Below are 13,544 nucleotides of genomic sequence, written 5' to 3'. Positions count from 1 at the left end.
TTAATGATGGACAGTTAACTAGAACTGACAATATAAAAAACACTTTAAAAGATAGAAATTTCAAGAACTAGAGGGCAGTGGGTTAATGTGAGTGTGGAAAGACTAAATAGGAGTCTGAAGAGCAAGTTTTTTTACCCAGACATTGGGAAGTAAAATCTGAACAACTACCACCTATGGAACCTGAGGAGCCAACATATTTATCCACTGTTATACCACGATCAAGAATGCTTACCAAGCCATGCATATGATACCCACACTTTAGAAAGTCCGATCACCTGGCTGTACTTCTAATCTCGATGTATATGCAGAGACTGAAAACCACAGCAGCAGCAGTGAGTACTATGGTCAAGTAAGGCAGATGAGCACTTCCAGGATTGTTTTGAGTTGGTGGACTGAACAATATTCAAGGACTCATCTTCAAATCTGAAAGAGTACGCCACAGTTATCGCCGACTTCATCAAGATCTGCATGAGCGTGTGCCTTTGAGAACATACTGGACACACCCAAACAAAAATATTTGGATGGACCAAAGGTTCGTGGTCTGCTGAGGGCTAGATTTGTGGCATCAAAGACTGCTGATCCAGAACTATACAAGAAGTCCAGGTATAACCTTCAGAGACTATTTTAAGAAAAATAAAACAATTCTGATTGAAGTTAGAGATGGAATCAGATGCATGTCAGTTTTGACAGGGTTTGCAAGCAATTACAGTGCCTAAAAAAGTATTCACCCTCCCTTGGAAGTCGTCATGCTTCATTGTTTTATAACATTGAATCACAGTGGATTTAATTTGGCTTTTTGACACTGCTCGACAGAAAAAGACTCTTGTGTCAAAGCAAAAATAGATCTCTACAGTGATCTAAATTGATAACAAATATAAAACACAAAATAATTGATTGCATAAGTATTCACCCCTTTCAAGTAAGTATTTGCATGTTTGGCAGCAATTACAGCCTCGAGTCTGTGTGGATAGGTCTCTCTCAGTTTTCCACCTCTGGACACTGCAATTTTTCCTCATTCTTCTTTACAAGATTGCTCAAGCTCTGTCAGATTGCATGGAGATTGTGAGTGACAGTACTTTTCAAGTCTAGTCACAAATTCTCAATTGGATTGAGGTCTGGACTCTGACCTGGCCAATCCAGGACATTAACTTTGTTGTTTTTAAGCCATTCCTGTGTAGCTTTGGCTTTATGCTTGGGGTCATTGTCTTGCTAGAAAACAAATCTTCTCCCAAGTTGCAGTCCTCTTGCAGACTGCTTCAAGTTTTCCTCCAGGATTTTCCTGTATTTTGCTGCATTCATTTCACCCTCTTCCTTCACAAACTTTACAGGGCCTGCTGCAGTGAAGTATCCCCACAGCATGATGCACCTTGCTTCATAGTAGAGATGGTGTGTTTTTGATTATGTGTGGTGTTTGGCTTATGCCAAAAATAGCATTTAGTCCAATGGCCAAAATGCTCAATTTTGGTTTCATCAGATCATAGAGCGATCTTCCAGCTGACTTCAGAGTCTCCCTTATGATTTCTGGCAAACTCTAGCTGAGAATTCATTTGAGTTTTTTTTCAACAGTAGCTTTCTCTTTGTCACTCTCCAATAAAGCTGTGACTGGTGAAGCATCCAAACAACAATTATTGTGTGCAGTCTCTCCCATCTCAGCCACTGAAGCTTGTTGCTTCTCCAGAGTTGTCATATGTCTCTTGGTAGCCTACCTCACGAGTCCCCTTCTTGCACAGTCACTCGGTTTTGAGAATGGCCTGCTCTAGGCAGATTTACAGCTGTGACATATTCTTTCATTACTTGGTGGTTGACTTAACTGTACTCCAAGGGATATTCAGTGACTTAGAAATTTTCTTGTATCCATTTCCTGATGTGTTTTTCAATTACCTTTTCATAGAGTTACTTGGAGTCTTCTGTTGTTCTAGTTTTTGCCAAGATACTAACTGACCAGCAGTTTGACCTTCCAGATACAGTGTATTTTTATTACAATTATTTACAACACCTTGACTGCACACAGGTCTCCAAAAACAGATCTCCTTTTAACTAACGATGTGACTTCTAAAACCAATTGGCCGCACCTGTGATGATTTGCGGTTCATATTAAAGGGGGGTGTGAATACTTATGCAATCAATTACTTTGTGTTTTGTGTTGATCAGTGTCAAAAAGCCAAATTAAATCTACTGTAACTCAATGCTGTAAAAACAATAAAACATGAAAGCTTCCAAGGGGGAGCTGGGTGAGGGGGTGAATGATTTTTATGGGCACTGTACTTCCTGTAAAATGAAACCTACCATCATGAATTCCGTGAAGCTTCACTCCTAGATGAGCTCAACATCTTTCATGTATACTTTGAAAGGGAGAATAAAGCTACAACTGTGCGAGTCGCTGCAGCTTTCAGAGGCCAATGTCAGAACATCTTTCAAGAGAGTGACCCCTGGAAAGGCATCAGGCCCTGATGGTCTACCTGGTAGGGCACGGAAAACCTGTGCCAACCACTGGCGGTGTGTTCAAAGACTTCTTCAGTCTCCCACTTCTGCAGTTGGAGGTTCCAACCCACTTCAAAGGAGCGACAATCATACCAGCACCCAAGAAGAGCAGGGTGAACCGTGCCTATGATCTTTGCCCAGAGGCAGGTGCTTTGAGAGGTTGGTCCTGGCCCTAAGCAAGGGCCTGCACCTACTGCAATTTGCTTATCGTCACAATAGTTCTACAGCGACTACAATCAAGAGGTCAATGCATGTGGCTTGCAGGACTGTACTGCATAGCTGGACTGGACAACTTTCAAAGGTTCATATTTGAATCTAAGTCAATATGCCACAGTTGTCACCGACTTCATCGAGACCTGAATGGACAAGTGTGGGCCTTCTTTAAACAGGCTTAACACTTGCTTACACTTTTAGAATCAGGATCTGGTTTATTATCATTATTGTATATACAATGCAAGCCATAAAAATTGCTTTAAGTTACAAATAAATAAATAGTGGAAGGGATAAATAATGAGCTCATGATAATAAACCAATAAAAAACACCTATTCCAATGGAATTCAGAACTGTTTTATTTTACCCAACAGACTTTTGAAGTGAGTGGATATGCAGTCTCTATGGTAGTAAAGAAGTAGTTGAAATGTCACAATAGTGGCAATCTTGTGACATTTCTGATTAAACTTCCAAGGTGACCAAAACACATACATAGCTCAATGGAGAGTCCTCCATTACACTCAAACCTTTATGCAATTCTTGCATTCATTATTTATTTTGCCCCTAAAAACACAAAATATAGAAGAGCATTGAGGAATAAGCCTACATCTATAACTTTGATGAGAACAATCATAATCACAGCATCTTCATAATAAAATTATTTACATCAAGTACAATTCATTATTGTCAACTTTCCAAAATAAGGCTGCAAAGTCAATTGTGTTAATAGTAAAATAATTAAGAGGTTTCTTTGGCAATGAGATTGAAAGTGTCATTGATTAGAAGAAATGGATATTTTGTTTGAAATTTTAATGATGGATAAATTGGGTGAGTTATTGCTTTTTGAAGCTGTATTTTAATATCCTTGTGCTGCTAAATGCTGATAAATAATTCCTTGAGGCAGAGACTGTGGTTGCATCCTGAATCATATATGGCTTGAGAAAAAAGGAATATTTGTTTTAGTTGTTGGAGCTTTACCCTTCAGCATTATGTTTGCTTGGATCTGGATTTTAACATTGTCTGGCCTTATCTTTAATTAAACATGAAAGAATTTCATTTCTGACATATGACAGATCAATTATGATGTGCTAAATGATATCACATTATCCATCGACTGGTGTCAAGAAGTTGGCCCTTATGGGGAGGTGGTGGAAATCAAACTAGTTTAATCACTCTCTTTTGATATACATCTTGCATTAACAATAATATGAAGCTGCTTTTAAGAATGTAAGTAATTATAAGATTATATGTGTGGATAATTATTATTCACTGATTAATTATTTGTTTAAATATTTAACTTACTGCTATGTGGTGGGAATTGAGACTTGAAGGGATGTTTACTAATCACCACAAGATTTGTAACAAGATGTTGGACGTGTTCAAAAGATATTGGTTGAATGTATTTTTGTTTTTGGTGGGGAGAGAAAGAATTCCCTGTGGCAGCTGTTTTATGCATTGTCTCAGTGACCATGAGGCATTGCCAGATTGGGTGTCTTCCTCATGTTCTCTGGAAGCTTTCTGTTTTTTGACAGAATTCCACAGTGTTTGTTAGCTTGCCAATGATGTTGCAATCATGAAACTGATTTTGAGGTAAGAGGGAGAGAACTGTTTGAAAGATACTGTTCTAATATAGATACTGACAACATTTTCAAGCATATATACAAACGCCGACACAGGAAACACTGATCTACTTTTACATTTTAAAAATGTTCACAATCTAGCCGAGCAAAATTCAAAGTGTTATGCTTAACTTGTGTACAAATATATTGTGTGCTGTCATATTGCAAGACATTATTCTGTCAGAGAGATAATTTTTATTAATCCATTAATGTGGCATCAGAGTGACTTTTCCATGTTTGAATCCCATTTTACAACTGAGCAAAGAGCAAAGATACTGTATTAGTTAGTAGCATTAAATTCTAGAAACTCTGTAGGGTTATTTTGTGGGGAATTCATTATAAATTTCATTCAGATACAGTAGATATATTTAGAACATCAGTTATACTTATTGTCTTGCTTGGGAAACTTTTCCATTATTAGTCTGAGATGACACTTTGTTTCATTCATATTTGTGTCTGAACATCTGCAACAGATTAATTTTGAACATCTACTCTTTACCTTTCATTCACAAAATCAAACATGAATTGAAAAGTAAAACAAAAAAAAATTGTCGGTGTGGGAAATATGACATGATATTTTTTAAATGCTAAAACTACTCAGCAGGTCAGAGCAGCACTTGCAAAGAGAGAAATAATGCCGATATTTTTAGGCTGATAACTTTCTAGCATCGTTCACTTGTGCTGTGTTTTTGTATTATGCTTTGGGCTCCTGAGTTTCTCAGGTAATTGTAACTATGGATTAAAGATATAGATTGTGGTTCTCAACTGCACTTGATCCTTCCAAGCAGTCAAGCACTCATCACTTTTGCTTCTATGAAACAGGACTGAATCATGGTTGTAATTTTGCTTACAACAACTCACTTCCCTTATAAAAATATCAATTAAACTAATGAACAATTTTGCAGAATCAGACTAAGTGTACATCTAGTCTGGCCACATCAGCGGAGAAAGTAACAAAGTTAACATTTCAGGTCAATAGACTGTTATCTCTGTCGTTCAATGAATGTTGTTGATCCTGCTGAATGTTCTCTGTCTTTATTTAAATATGGATTGAAATGTGAATCACGAGTCCTTATTATTCTCTGGACTTAGAATGCTGACCATTGATCCATAAAGTTACCATTGTGAGTTATGTCAGGGATTACGACTTTACGATTTTTCTATTATATGAAGATCAATAGCAAGGCATTCTATCTGTTCATGTTGGTTATGAGGATAAAAGGCTGGTAAAGTACATAACGAGTGAGAGAACAGAATTGAGAAGGAGTGAGTGCCTCAATGCCCTTAGAATGGAGAAAGCTATGCTGTTTTTTTTCTTTATTCTTCGGACAAGGGAAGCTTCTATTAACAGTAACTAACTGGCCTGTGAATGTGTTGGTGGAATGCCTTTTTGAAGCTTGCCTGAATGTAAATGCACAATTCTGTAAGTCAGTTTTTATGAAAGGAGAGTCTGCCCTAGACAGCCCTAAATGAAAAAAGCCATGAGGTCACTATTTTCATTGTTTGACTCAGACAACAGCATATTGCCTCAATGATTGTGATAGATCCCCTTCTCTAGGATTTCACCAGGTAATCCATTGTATATTACAGTCCAGCAGGGAGGGTGTGCTGTATAATTGAATATACTTTCCCCTCGACAAGTCAAGCTGTTCAGATGGATATCAAAGCTCCCTTTTCATTTGATTTCAAATTAAGTTCTCCTCCTAGTAGCATGGATGGATTTTTTCCTCAAGCAACCCACCAAAAATTACAAATAAAGTCAAATCTTAGGTTTTTATTCTTTGGAGCATAGAAGGTTGAGGGGGGACTTGATAGAGGTATTTAAAATAATAAGCGGGATAGATCGAGTTGACGTGGATAGGCTTTTTCCATTGAGAGTAGGGGAGATTCAAACAAGAGGACATGAGTTTAGAGTTAGGGGGCAAAAGTTTAAGGGTAACACGAGGGGGAACTTCTTAACTCAGAGAGTGGTAGCTATGTGGAAAGAGTTTCCAGTAGAAGTGGTAGAGGCAGGTTCAGTACTGTCATTTAAAGTAAAATTGGATAGGTATATGGACAGGAAAGGGATGGAGGGTTATGGGCTGAGTGCGGGCCACTGGGACTTGGTGAGTGTAAGTGTTGACATGGACTAGAAGGGCCGAGATGGCCTGTTTCTGTGCTGTAATTGTTATATGGTTATGAGCTCTATCTCCATTTCAAATAAATTACTAATATAATGACATGCACTGCATTTAACAAAAAGTACTTATTACAAATATATTAAACATAGAGGCATTTAAAACTTTCTATTAATAATGGCTAATCGGGTTATTCTTGTCAAGTAGCTTTCAAAATGAATATGAAGGAAGATTGATACTCCTGAAAGGAAGAAGACTACCAATAGCTGATTATGTCCAACATATCGTGCTTTGCTGACATAGGTAATGTGGGAGAAAATCCATTTCTCAATGTGTAATCCTTTCAAACTTTGAGATAGAGTTATTTTGCTGCTTTGTGTTTCATAGTCTCTGGCATCACATTGAATCTCATGAGAATTTGTCATTGTTTTTGACCTGCTCTTAGACAGGCTGTTGGGATTTTGGTTATCTAGTATATTTTTTGAAAAAACAAGTTTAATTGCAGCATATTATTTGACTTTAGAGGGAACAATGTTGACAGCAGTAAACAACACTGGCTTGAATTACATTATTAAAACAACTTATTAGAAACAATTATGACAATTGTTACCTGCTAACTATTTGCATTTTCTTTGAGGCTGATTAATTAGCACCTTGGGATCTAAAAAAAATTGAAGTTTCTGTGGCAGATAGATTTCTAGAAGTGATATTTTATTCTGCTTTTTATTGTAATGAATTAAATAGAACAGTACAATGGGAGGACAGTAAAATATGGTTACGCCTTTACTCATAATGCAAAGGAAATGGAAAATAAAATCTTGTATATTTAATACGTAATTGGTATTAATTCACTTCAAATATTTAATTAATAACAATATATTTTCATTGTTTTGGTGGCTTGGTATATAAATTATTTGCACAAAAATTATGAGACCATTGATGTATTGGATATAAATCCATTGCTGTATTGGACTTCTATTTAGGAGATCCAGAAAATTTAATAGGGAAAACAGACTTTATTACAATGACTTTCACATGGTAGAGACTTTTCTGCTTTTCCTATTGCAAAGGAAGGGCAGAACAAACAAAACTTTTAGATGGCAGAAAGGTGCAGTAACAATGAAGTTGGAGAGCACCTTTCTCCCATTACCGTACTAGGTCATCAGCACCATAGGACTTTTCAAAGGAGTAATATTTCCATAGTCAAGGAGCTAAATGACCTAATGACTGCACAACTTGAGGTCAAATTCCTGGACTGGAACAGAGCTGCTTATGGGAGATAAACCTTCTTGAGCTTTGTTATCTTGTCTTATATAACCCCGTTCAAGGACTGACAGATCTTTCAAATTCATTTCCTTCAGCAACCAACCAATGTCTGGTTTCAGTGATGATGTAAATGTATCAAATTTTCCATGGACACTAGAGAAGTCAGTGTAAAGTAACAAGGTACATATGATACATAAAGTCAATTCATCCATTTCCATCAAATTGGTCAGGCTAACATTATCCCTGGGCCTTAGTTCTCTAACCTCACCAGCCTTGACAAGTAACCAGCTTACATTCTCTAGATTGGAAAATGTGTGTATTTGCAGCAGTTTTACTGCTAAAGACAATGGAAGAATGGATTAAATATTTGCTATTCTTAGTATTAACTTGCTAAGTCATCAGCGCTTCGGTTATCTTGTTATAGAGCAAAACAATACATGAAAGATGCCAGATAAGTAGAGGAGATTTGGTTTGCTGGGAAATGCAGTTGTGATAGACAGTGAGAAACATGCTTTGGATTATAACAACAAAATGAAGCAAAGTCTGAAAATAAAATGACATATCACACACACACAATACTGGAGGATCTCAGCAGGTCAGGCAGCATCTATGGAGAGCAATAAATAGTTGATTTTTTGGACTGAGACCCTTCATCAGAATTGGGAAGGAAGGGAGAAGATGCCAGAGTAAGAAGGTGGGGGTGTGATAAAGTAAGAAGCTGAGAGGTGATAGGCGGAAAAGGTAAGGTGCTGAATAAAAAGAAATCTGATAAGAGAGTGGAGTGGACCATGGGAGAAAGGGAAGGAGGAGGGACCCAAGGGGAGGTAATAGGCGGATGAAGAGAAAAGGTAAGAGGGGACCAAAGTAGGGAATTGAAGAAGAGGGAAAAACAATCACTGGACGTTGGAGGTCAATTTGGAGACTACCCAAACAAAATATGAGATGTTACTCCTCCAACCTGAGAGTGACCCCATTGTGGCGGAGAGCAAGTCATGTACTGAGATGTTGGAATGTGAATGGGGATTGAAATTGCAAATCATTGGCCAGCAGGAAACCCTGCCTCTTTACAGATGGAGTGAAAATGCTTGAAAAACTGATACCACAATCTACGTTGGGTCTCAGCAGTGTAGAAGAGGCCACATTGGGAGCAGCAGATACGGTAGACGACCTCAACAGATTTGCAGATGATGTGCTGCCTCACCTGGATGGACTGATTGGGGCCTTGAATAAGGGTGAATGGGTAGGTGTAGCACTTCTTCCACTTGCAGGGTAAATGCCAGGAGAGAGATTAGTGGGAAGGGACAAATGAACACGAGAATCACAGAGGAAGCGATTCCTGTGGAAAGATTGGGGGGGGGACCGCAACTTTGTTCCATCCACAAAAAGCAAGACTTCCCAGTGGCAAACGTTTTCATTTGCTCGAATGTAACTGTGGGTTGTGTGAAAGCTGGATTGGTTTATACGAGAAACAATGTGCGCAGACACATTTATCAAGTAGGGCATGTTGGACACCATGCTGATAGGGCATTGATTGAGTGCAACAATACAAGTCACCAGATTGTGACTGTAATCAGCATGTTACACTGTTTTAATATTGACAGTGCCTCATTGGAACTCAATTCTACTCTCATTGCTCCCTTTTGATCTCACAGCACTTTCTGTAGGAGAATGGGGCCAACATCAAATCTGCTTGAAAAGACTATCACAACATTCAGCTTTTAGCTACTGATTTTGACTGGCTGTTACTGATTGTCTTTCTTGTCCAAGTGTATTTTAAAAGACAGTTGAATGGGTACATGGATTGGAAAGGTTATGGGCCGAATGCTGGCAAATGAGATTATCTTAGATGTAGTATCTTGGCCAGTATGAACTAAGATAGTCAAAGGACCTGTTTCTGTTGTATAATCCTATGACTCTATGATTCTACAAAGGCTTGATGCTTCCTATCATTAGCTTCTAATGCAGGCACTGTATTTATTACGGTGTTTCCCTGGGAGAGTGTCCAAAGAGCATGGAGAAAAGGGCAAGCTATTACAAGAGGGGAGAAGAGGTAGGAAACAGGAATTTCTGGCTGGAAGTCATATTTACATAGATCTTTCAAACACAATTATTAGGTAAATATTAGCAAGGCACACAATGTGAAACAATTTAATTCAATAAGGAAATTCTTACTGAACTTGTTAACTACTACCTCGGAGGAAGGCTGAAATGTTTGCCATGGCAGTTAAGGTCCCAGTGGCCTTCAATTCTTATGCACTGGGATTGTGCCAAGCTTGAGTTGATAATATTCCCAAAGTTTTACAGTATACCATTCACCATGACACAAGAATCATCACTGATGCATTGCAAGAAAGCAAAGTCGATTTCATACTGTCCTGTCAGAGAGTAGCAGGCAGAATAATTATCCAGCCTTGCAAGGATTTCTGGCTTCATCATGTTGCAGGCTGCCATTGACTATAAGCATTCATCGTTGACTTCGAGATAAATCATAATGGAAGAGATAGTGTTCTCTTGGTATCCAGCTGGCGTGAGAACATATGCGGCAAATCATTCATTTTGATGCTCCATAACTAAGCAGCAATTATTATACACTCATTCTGAGGCTGTCTTCCATGCAATCTGCATTTGAGATGCCACCACTGATCAGTGAATGATTACTTGTCAGTCCATTAATGGCATATCTCTTAGCTCACACGTGAGCAGCCATTAGTGCCACGTAAAAGGTGATAGAATCAACAATTAACATGGCAAAACCACGAATCACATCTTGCTCATCTGGTATACTGCCTGGAATTATATCACCTCCACCCCACCCCCCAACTGTTTTCCACAGCTGAACTTGCCTGGCTGGATACAGAGAGACTGTCTTTGCTGATCCAAATCGTCTGGGAGTCCATTGCCTTGCAGGCAGCGGTACAGGAGCCAGAAGACACACACTGCACAGTTTGGAACAGCTTTTTCCCCTCTGCCATCAGATTTCTGAACAGGCACTGAACCCATGAACAGTACTTCACTATTTTTGCTGTCTTTTCACACTATTGTTATTCATTTCTATTAGACTATAAGACCATGATACACAGGAGCAGAATTAGGCCATTCAACAAATTGAGTCTGCTTCACCTTTCCATAGTGGCTGATTTATTTCCTTGCCTTCTCTCATAACCTTTCACAACCTACTGATCAAGAACCTATTGACCTGAGCTTTAGGTATACTGTACCCAATGGCTTAGCCTCCACAGCCATCTGTGGCAATGAATTCCACAGAGTCACAATCACCTGGCTAAAAATATTCCTTCTCTTCTGTGTTCTAAAGTGACATCCTTCTATTCTGAGGCTGTACCCGCTCGTCTTAGACTATTCTACTATAGGAAACAGTCTTTCCTCATCCAGTCTATTATTTATATACATATAAATTTTTTTTGGCTCATCAGGCTTTGATGAGGCAAAGTATCTGATAAGTTTCTCCTTTTGTTACTAATTGTTTATTCCTTGACTGTTAGGGCAGAGTACAGCAGTGAGAGTGGCTCCAGGGGCAGTGTCTTGTTCTGTGTGTGAATGTGGGAAGTCTGGGAGACTTCCAGTCTCCTGGATAAACAAATCTGCACCAGGTACACCGAACTGCAGCTCCTCAGAGAATGTATTAAGGAACTGGAACTGCAGCTCGATGACATTCAACTCATATGGGAGAATGAGGAGGTGATAGATAGTAGCTACAGGGAGGTAGTCACCCCTAGGTTACAGGGGACAAGAAACTGGGTACAACACACTGGAGGAACTCAGCAGGTCGAGCAGTATCCAAGGAAACGAGCAGTCAACGTTTCGTGCCGAGACCCTTCGTCAGGACTCGGCCCAAAACGTTGACTGCTTGTTTCCACGGATACTGTCCGACCGACTGAGTTCCTCTAGCATGTTGTACGCATTGCTTTGACCCCAGCATCTGCAGTGTACTTTGTGTTTAGGAAACTGGGTGGGTGTCTGGCAGGAGAAAGAAGAAAATTGCACAGCCAGTGCAGACTACTCTGGTGGTTGTTCCCCTCAAAAGTAAGTATACCACTTTAGAAACTGTTGAGGGGGATGACCTACCGGGGGCAGCTACATTGACTGGGCCTCTGGCACTGAGTCTAGTGCTGTGGCTTATGCGAGTATAGAGATGAGTAGGACTGCAGCAGTGATAAGGATTCCATAGTCAGAGAGACAGAGATGAGGTTCTGTGGGCGTGATAGATACACTCAGATGGTATGGTGCCCCTCAGGTGCCAGGGTCAGAGATGTCTCGGATTTGGCCCATGGCATTCTCCAAGGGGAGAGTGAGCAGCTAGAAGCTTTGGTACATATTGACACCAATGACATAGGTAGAATAGGTGAAGAGATCCTGAAGAGAGATTTTAGGGAGCTAGTTAGAAAACTGAAAAACGGGACCACCAGTTTAGTAATCTCTGGATTGCTGCTATGCCATGCACCAGTGAGGATAAGAATAGGACAATTTGGCAGGTGATTATGTGACTGAGGAACTGGTACAGGGGCCATGGGTTCAGAGTTATGGATTATTGGAATCTCTTCTGGGAAAAGTACGACCTGCACAAAATGGGTGGCTTACACCTGAACCCAAGGGGGATCAATATCTTTCCAGGCAAGTTCACTAGAGTTGTTCAGGAGGGTTTAAGCTAATTTGGCAGGGATGGCAATTGGAGTTTTAGTGCTGAGGATGAGGTACTTGGTTTGCAAACAGAGACAGTGTGGTGAGACTCCTAGTAAGGAAAGGCTGAAGATAGGGCAAGATTATAGTCAACAGAATGAGTTGTAAAGTAAAAGGCAGGCAAACTTGAAAAGAATGAACACAGGACTGAAGGTGTTATATTTGAATGCATGCAATATATGGAGTAGATGAACTTGTAGCATAGTTACAAATTGTCATATATGATATTATGGGCATCACTGAATCAGGGCTGAAAGAAGATTATAGCTGGGAGCTTAGCATTCAAGGATGCACATTGTATTGAAAGGAGAGCAGGCAGGCAGAGGGTGTGGCATGGCTCTGCTGGTAACAAAATGAAATCAAGTCATTAGAAAGAGTTATAGCATCAGAAGGTGTTAAATTGTTGTGGATAGAGCTAAGGAGCTCCAAGTTAAAAAGACCCTGATGCGAGTTATATGCAGTAGTAATGATGTGGTCTACATTTACAATGGGAGATAGAAAATGTATGCCAAAAGGGCAATGTTATAATAGTCATGGGGGATTTAAATATACAGGTAGATTGAGAAAATAAGGTTGCTGCTGGATCCCAAGAGAGGAAATATCTAGAATGCCTGCAGGATAGCTTTTCGAGGCAGCTCATGGTTGAGCCCACGAGGGAGATCAGCTCTTCTGGATTGGCCAGAATTGATTAGACAGCTTATGGTAAGAGAGTCCTGTGGGGCAAGTGATACTAATGTGATCAAATGCACCCGGAAATTTGAGAAGGAGAAGCTAAAGTCAGATGGATCAGTATTACAGTGGAGTAATGGGAATTACAGAGGCATGAGAGAGGAACTGGCAAAATTGATTGGAAAAGAACACTGACAGGGATGACAGAAGAGCAGCCATGGCTGGAATTCCTGGAAGCAATTTGGAAGGCACAGGACATATGCATCCCAAAGACAAAGAAGTATTTTAAAGGCAAGGTGACTCAACCATGGCTTACAAGAGAAGTCAAACTCAACAGAAAAGCCACAGTGAATGCAGGTAATAGAGCAAAGATTTGTGGGAAGTTAGAGGATTGAGAAGCTTTTAAAAACCAATAGAAGGCAACTAAAAAAGTCATTAAGAAGGTAAAGATGGAATATGAAAGTACGACGGGTGATTGATAAGTTT

General features: G+C 39.5%; 1 protein-coding gene across 1 annotated transcript in view; it reads left to right on the top strand.

Moving 5' to 3' along the window:
- Positions 1 to 13,544, top strand: part of lrrc4ca (leucine rich repeat containing 4C, genome duplicate a) — a 1,033,148-nt gene that overhangs the window by 608,773 nt on the left and 410,831 nt on the right. The gene's annotated exons all lie outside the window — the stretch shown is intronic.

The sequence above is a fragment of the Hypanus sabinus genome, chromosome 7 (assembly GCF_030144855.1).
Source record: "Hypanus sabinus isolate sHypSab1 chromosome 7, sHypSab1.hap1, whole genome shotgun sequence".
Lineage (NCBI taxonomy): Eukaryota > Metazoa > Chordata > Chondrichthyes > Myliobatiformes > Dasyatidae > Hypanus > Hypanus sabinus.
This window is presented reverse-complemented; position numbering and strand designations above follow the sequence as displayed.